Source organism: Ornithorhynchus anatinus, chromosome 7, assembly GCF_004115215.2.
Source record: "Ornithorhynchus anatinus isolate Pmale09 chromosome 7, mOrnAna1.pri.v4, whole genome shotgun sequence".
Classification (NCBI taxonomy): domain Eukaryota; kingdom Metazoa; phylum Chordata; class Mammalia; order Monotremata; family Ornithorhynchidae; genus Ornithorhynchus; species Ornithorhynchus anatinus.
In genome coordinates, this window is record NC_041734.1 from 39,206,571 (window position 1) to 39,212,372 (window position 5,802).

Sequence of the window (5,802 nt, forward strand, 5' to 3'; positions counted from 1 at the left end):
CTAGATTGTATGAAATCCCACTCATAGTGAGGAAAGTAAAAAATTGTCCTTTTTTGACTTTTTAGTCAGTGAGTGAATTGTATTTATTGAACACTTACTGTGGGCAGAACACTGTACTAAGCACTTGGGAGAGTACAGTATAACAGTAAAGACACAGTCCCTGTCCACAAAGAGCTGGATAGCTGATTATGGTGGCCTCCTAATGAAAGTCTAATAAAAACATAATCTCTCTCATGCTTCAGCATAATGGAGCAGCAATAACATTTTATTTTATTCCCTAAAAGCACTCATTAAAAATATGGCACATCGACCATTTGGAAGCTGTCAGCTTCCAAATAGCTTCTTGACTTCAAAAATTTATTCCAACTGCATATCTCCTTCGTCAGTCAACACCAAGGACAAGCGTTTTGTATGCTTTTGTGGTAAACATTTGTGGACCCTACACAAGGAACAAAAGTAGCAATCCCTGCCCTTGGGAATCCTATATTCAATAGAGAGACACGGGAGGCAACTCTTGCTGTTACTAAACATATTACTAAATAAGCAAGAACAGAACAATCAAAAGAATAAGACTGCATCTAAAACTTTCAGCAGTTATTGCAAAATTCCCCATAATTTCCCAAGAAATGTACATTAACAAGCACTATTGGGAAATGTAAAGGCAAACTGCCTCTTTGTTGCAGTTCTTGTAGCTATTAATGTAGTTGTCTATTTAGTTGCCTAGGAAATGGTAGTCTGACAAAGCAGGCTTTTATTTCAGCCAAACTTCTCAGGAAGCTCATAAAAGTAGATGCTGCAGTGTTACAGGGAGTTTGTGAGCATCCAAGGGCTCAGGTGACATGGAAATGTGGATTATTATTATTATTGTAATTGTTAAGTGCTTACATTGTGCCAAGCACTGTTCTAAGTGCTAGGGGAGATATAAGTTAATCAGACTGGACACAGGTTGGACACGTCCTTGTCTCACATGAGGCTCACAGTCTAAGTAGGAGGGAGAACAGATATTTACTCTCCATTTTACAGTCAATGAAACTGAGCCACAAATAAGTTAATGATTTGTCCAAGATCACAGAGCAAGCTGTGGGTGGATCTGGGATTAGATCCCAGGTCTTCTTACCCCCAGGCCCGTGCGCTTTCCACTGGACCATGCTGCTTCTCTGGGTCATTCTGTGGATGTGGAAGTAAGGGATGTAGACTGGGGAGATTAGAAATTAATCGGGGAAGGCCTCTTGGAGGAGCTGTGATTTCAGAAGGGCTTTGAAGATGGAGAAGAGCTGTGATTGTTTAATGAGGAGGAGGGAATTGCAGGGAAGAAGTAAGGTGTGAGCTTGAGGTTGGAAATGGGAGATATGAGAGCAGGGCCCAGCGGGTAGGTTGGCTTGTGAAGAAGGAAACGGGTAAGCTGGGATGGAGTGGGACAAGAAGGAGGATAAATAGGAGGGTGAGAATTGATTGTCTTAAGGCCAATGGTCAAGTGCTTCCGTATGATGTGGATAGGGATGGGGAACCAGAGGAGGTTTGTAAGAAGTGGAGAGACTTATATGGAATGATATTTTAGAAAGATGACTCAGACAGCACATCCAAAGCAAAGCAAAGCTAGATGGGGTTTTCCTTCAAATATCCTGGAATCTTTGCCACAAGGACTAGAGCAAGGAGAGACTGGAGGGAAAGAGAAGGCTGATGTAGTAGTTAATCTGAGATATTACCAAAACAGGGCCAGTATGGTGGTCATTTGGATGGAAAGGTAGGGGAGGATTTGGGAAATGTTGTGGAGGAAGAAGGATTTACAGGCAGACTTAATAAAGGGGTTGAAAGATAGGGAGGGGTCAAGGATAATGCAAAAGTTATGGGCTGTTTTTAAAATGGTATCTGTGAAGTGCTTACCATGTGCCAGGCACTGTTCTAAGCACTGGGATAGATACAAACTAATCAGGTCAGACACAGTCCATGTCCCTCATGGGGCTCGCAGTCTTAATCGTCTTTTGATAGATGAAGTAACTGAGGCACTGAGAAGTTAATTGACTTGCTCATAGCACCCAGCAGACAGATCCAGGATTAGTGCCCAGGATCTCTGATTCCCAAGACCATGATATTTCCACTAAGCCATGCTGCTTGAGGGATGGAGAGGTTGGTGGTGTTGTGAAACTGTGATTGGGACAGTAGGTTAGGGGAGAGGATTTGGGAGGGAAGATGAGGAGTTCAGATCATTCTGAGCTTGGGGTGCTGGCAAGGCATTCATGTAGAGATTTCCTGGAAGCGGGGGGAAATGTGAAATTGCAGGGAATTAGAGAGAGATAAGGCTAGCGAGGTCAGTTTGGGAGTCATCCACATACAGATGGCAATTGAAGCAGTGGATGTGGATGAATTTCCCAAGGGAGTTAATGGGGCTTGAAAAGAAAAGGGGACCCAGAATACAGCCTTGAGCATCAGTCACCAGCAGGACCTGGGAGAGAGAAAAAAGACCTGGTGTAAGAGACTGAGAAAGATCAGCTAGAAGGGAAAGAGGAGAACCAGGATCGCTATACATTAATGATGTGCAACATCTTGAGGAAATTATGTGCCTTCTTTAACACCAAATGGCAAGAAAAGATGACAGACCATGTAATCTTGGACTACAATCTATCCATCAAAATTCTAGAAATTCTGATGACTTCGAACTTCCCTGGGGTTAGTATGTGTGGTGAATTGATGATAGCAGGGTACCTAAACAGCTTTTATAACATGTGAGTGAGTCGAGAAGCAGCATGGCTCAGTGGAAAGAGCCCGGGCTTTGGAGTCAGAGGTCATGGCTTTGAATTCTGGCTCTGTCACTTGGCAGCTGTGTGACTGTGGGCAAGTCACAAATTCTCTGTGCCTCAGTTTCCTCATCTGTGAAATGGGAATGAAGACTGTGAGCCTCAAGTGGGACAACCTGATTACCCTTGTATCTACCCCAGTGCTTAGAACAGTGCTCAGCACATAGTAAGTGCTTAACAAATACCAACATTATTAGGGGATTTCTTCTGTATCTGAAATGTAGCAATGATTGTGTTTGCCATGAGGCAAAGTTTAATTTTGCAATCACTATTCTGATTCCACTCTTTGTGGCTCTCTTCATTCTCAATGTCCCACTGCTTGTCACACTTTAATCATTTGTCCCGTGTAACACTAAGCAGGCTTTGACCGGCATCTCTTTTGCCGGAGGGTTGTGTAGCTAGAAAGTGTTGATGCGTCGGTTGGTTTACTGCCAGTAACTTTTTGATCTCTGAGTCATTCTTGTTTAACTAGTCCTGGTGGTGCAGGTCAACAGTGCCCACAGTCTTGATGGCTGCCTGGTGGACATGGTAGAAACAAGTGCTTCCATTCAGATTCAAACTAAAATATTCCATTTTAAGGGACCTCTGAAATGTGAACCTGAATCTAGTCATTTTCCAAGGTAACTTGGTAACCTGGTGTGACAAACTTGTGGAAAATTTCTGTAGGCTGCCAAGCTGGCTTTTTTCCATGGCTAGCTCTCCTGATTGCCCCTCCCTCCCTGGAAGGGGACGGTGAGGGGGAAAGCAGGGAGTCCCTCCTAATCAATCAATCAATCCATCAGAGGTATTTACTGAGCACTTACTGTCCCAAGTGCTTGGAAAAGTACGATGCCACAGAGTTGATAGACATATTCCCTGTCCTGAGACACTCACTGGCTAGAAGATGAAGCAGACTTCAAAATGAATGATTTGCTCCCTATATTCACCCCTCCCTCAGGCCCACAGCACTTATGTACCTATCTGTATTTTTTTAATTTATATTAGTGTCTGTCTCTCTGTCTAGACTGTAGACTTGTTGTGGGCAGCGAAAGTGAATACCAACTCTTATATCGTACTCTCCCAAGTTCTTAGTACAGTGCTCTGCACACAGTAAGTGCTCAGTAAATGTGATGGATTGATTGGATATGTACATCAGTGTTGGGGTGGGGGGAATGCTTAAAGTGCTTAAAGGTTATAGATCTAAGTGCAAACTAACTTTCAGGAAACTGCAAAACAAATATAATTAGGTAGAAGGAGTCTCAAGGAGTTTTAAAAATGAATGTTATATGTGTAGTTATGTAGAATAGTGCTTTGGTGCTTATCCTACCTCCTTACGAGGAGTTTGACTATGAAAAGCCTTTCTCTTGCAGATGATCGACCAGGATGACCATTCAGTGCCCTTTTCATTTAAATGTGGGCCATTTAAAGACAAATTAAAAAGTCAAAATATTATCATTCTTATATTCAATTTTTTCTTTTAATACACTAATAGATTTTATTTCAATTTTTCATTTCCATAACCCTTCATAATTTTTTCTGTGTTGACCTAACAGTTAAGTATTAAGTGACTCATCAGCTCCAGGAAGAATTTCTCAGTCGTCAGTTTGGTAACATGGACAAACGTGAGTAAGGGCAAAGAGGTAATAATTTTTCAAAAGGGCTGGCTCTATTACTGCCGACACAATCAATCAGTGGTATTCATTGAGCTCTTTCCATGTGCAGACCACTGTACTAAGCACTTAAGAAAGTGCCATATAACAGTGAGAAGCAGTTTGGTCTACTGGATAGAGCACAGGCCTGGGAGTCAGAAGGACCTGGGTTCTAATTCCGACTCCACCACTTATCTGCTGTGTGTCCTTGGGCAAGTCACTTCACTTCTCTGGCCCTCAGTTACCTCATCTGTAAAATGGCAATTAAAACCGGGAGCCTCATGTGGGACAGGCACTGCTTCCAGTGTGATTATCTTGCATCTACTCCAGGGCTTAGTACAGTGCCTGACACATAGTAAGTATTCAACAAATACCATTTCAAAAAAAATGGTAAACATGATCCCTGCCCACAAGGAGCTTATACGCTACACAAAAATCACAAGTTCTAGCAACTAACTGGTTTCGGGTAGAGAATACAGGGAGGGGGCAACTGAAGCCTAAATTGAGTGAACATGAATCAATATGGAGTCACATTAATGACTTTTCCTATGCTAGGAGGGAGATGCCCTTCTCAGGATCACACCTGGAGAGTTTCCAGTACTCTGCCTGTCTTGGCTATGGGAGGGAGAGTCAAGCAGAGACCTACCTATTCCATTCCTAGCTTGGGCAGTGGCTAGCAAGTGGAAGGCAATCTGTAACAAGTCAAAACTCACCTGTGCTGGGCAGCAGCGGCATGGGAGAGAGACCAAGGCAGAGACTCAAGCTTACTTGCCCGAAGAAGGCAAAGGTAAACCACTTCTGTATTTTTACCAAGAAAACTCTAGGGGATACCCTACCAGAATGATTGCAGATGGAGAGTAGGGCGTTCTGGGAAAAATGTGTCACGGGTCGGAGACGACTCGACAGCATAAGACAAGGAATGATTTGGCTCCATAATCAGCCTGCCACCAGTTCGCACCATTTCTCCCGGGTTTCAAAGTGGAGCTAAAACAAAACTTTCAATGGCAGAGGTGAAGCATTCACCTACAGAAGCAGCGTGGCTCAGTTGGAAGAGCCCGGGCTTTGGAGTCGGAGGTCACGGGTTCGAATCCTGGCTCGGCCACTTGTCAGCCGTGTGACCGTGGGCGTCACTTAACGTCTCGGTGCCTCAGTTACCTCATCTGTAAAATGGGGATGAAGACTGTGAGCCCCAAGTGGGACAACCTGATTCCCCTGTGTCTACCCCAGCGCTTAGAACAGTGCTTGGCACGTAGTAAGCGCTTAACAAATACCAACATCATTACAGGGGTGGCTATTCACTCTTCAGCCTCCTCACACTTTAAGTATTTAGTTATTTATTCCGATCCCCAGCCTTTTAATAATAATGTTGGTATTTGTTA

At 43.5% G+C, this 5,802-nt stretch overlaps 1 non-coding gene across 1 annotated transcript; it reads left to right on the forward strand.

Annotated features, from left to right (window-relative positions):
* Positions 1 to 4,988: 4,988 nt before the first annotated feature.
* LOC114813380 lies at positions 4,989 to 5,126 on the forward strand. The gene has a single exon (XR_003761102.1). It is a non-coding gene; the product is annotated as a small nucleolar RNA SNORA7 (small nucleolar RNA).
* Positions 5,127 to 5,802: the final 676 nt, after the last annotated feature.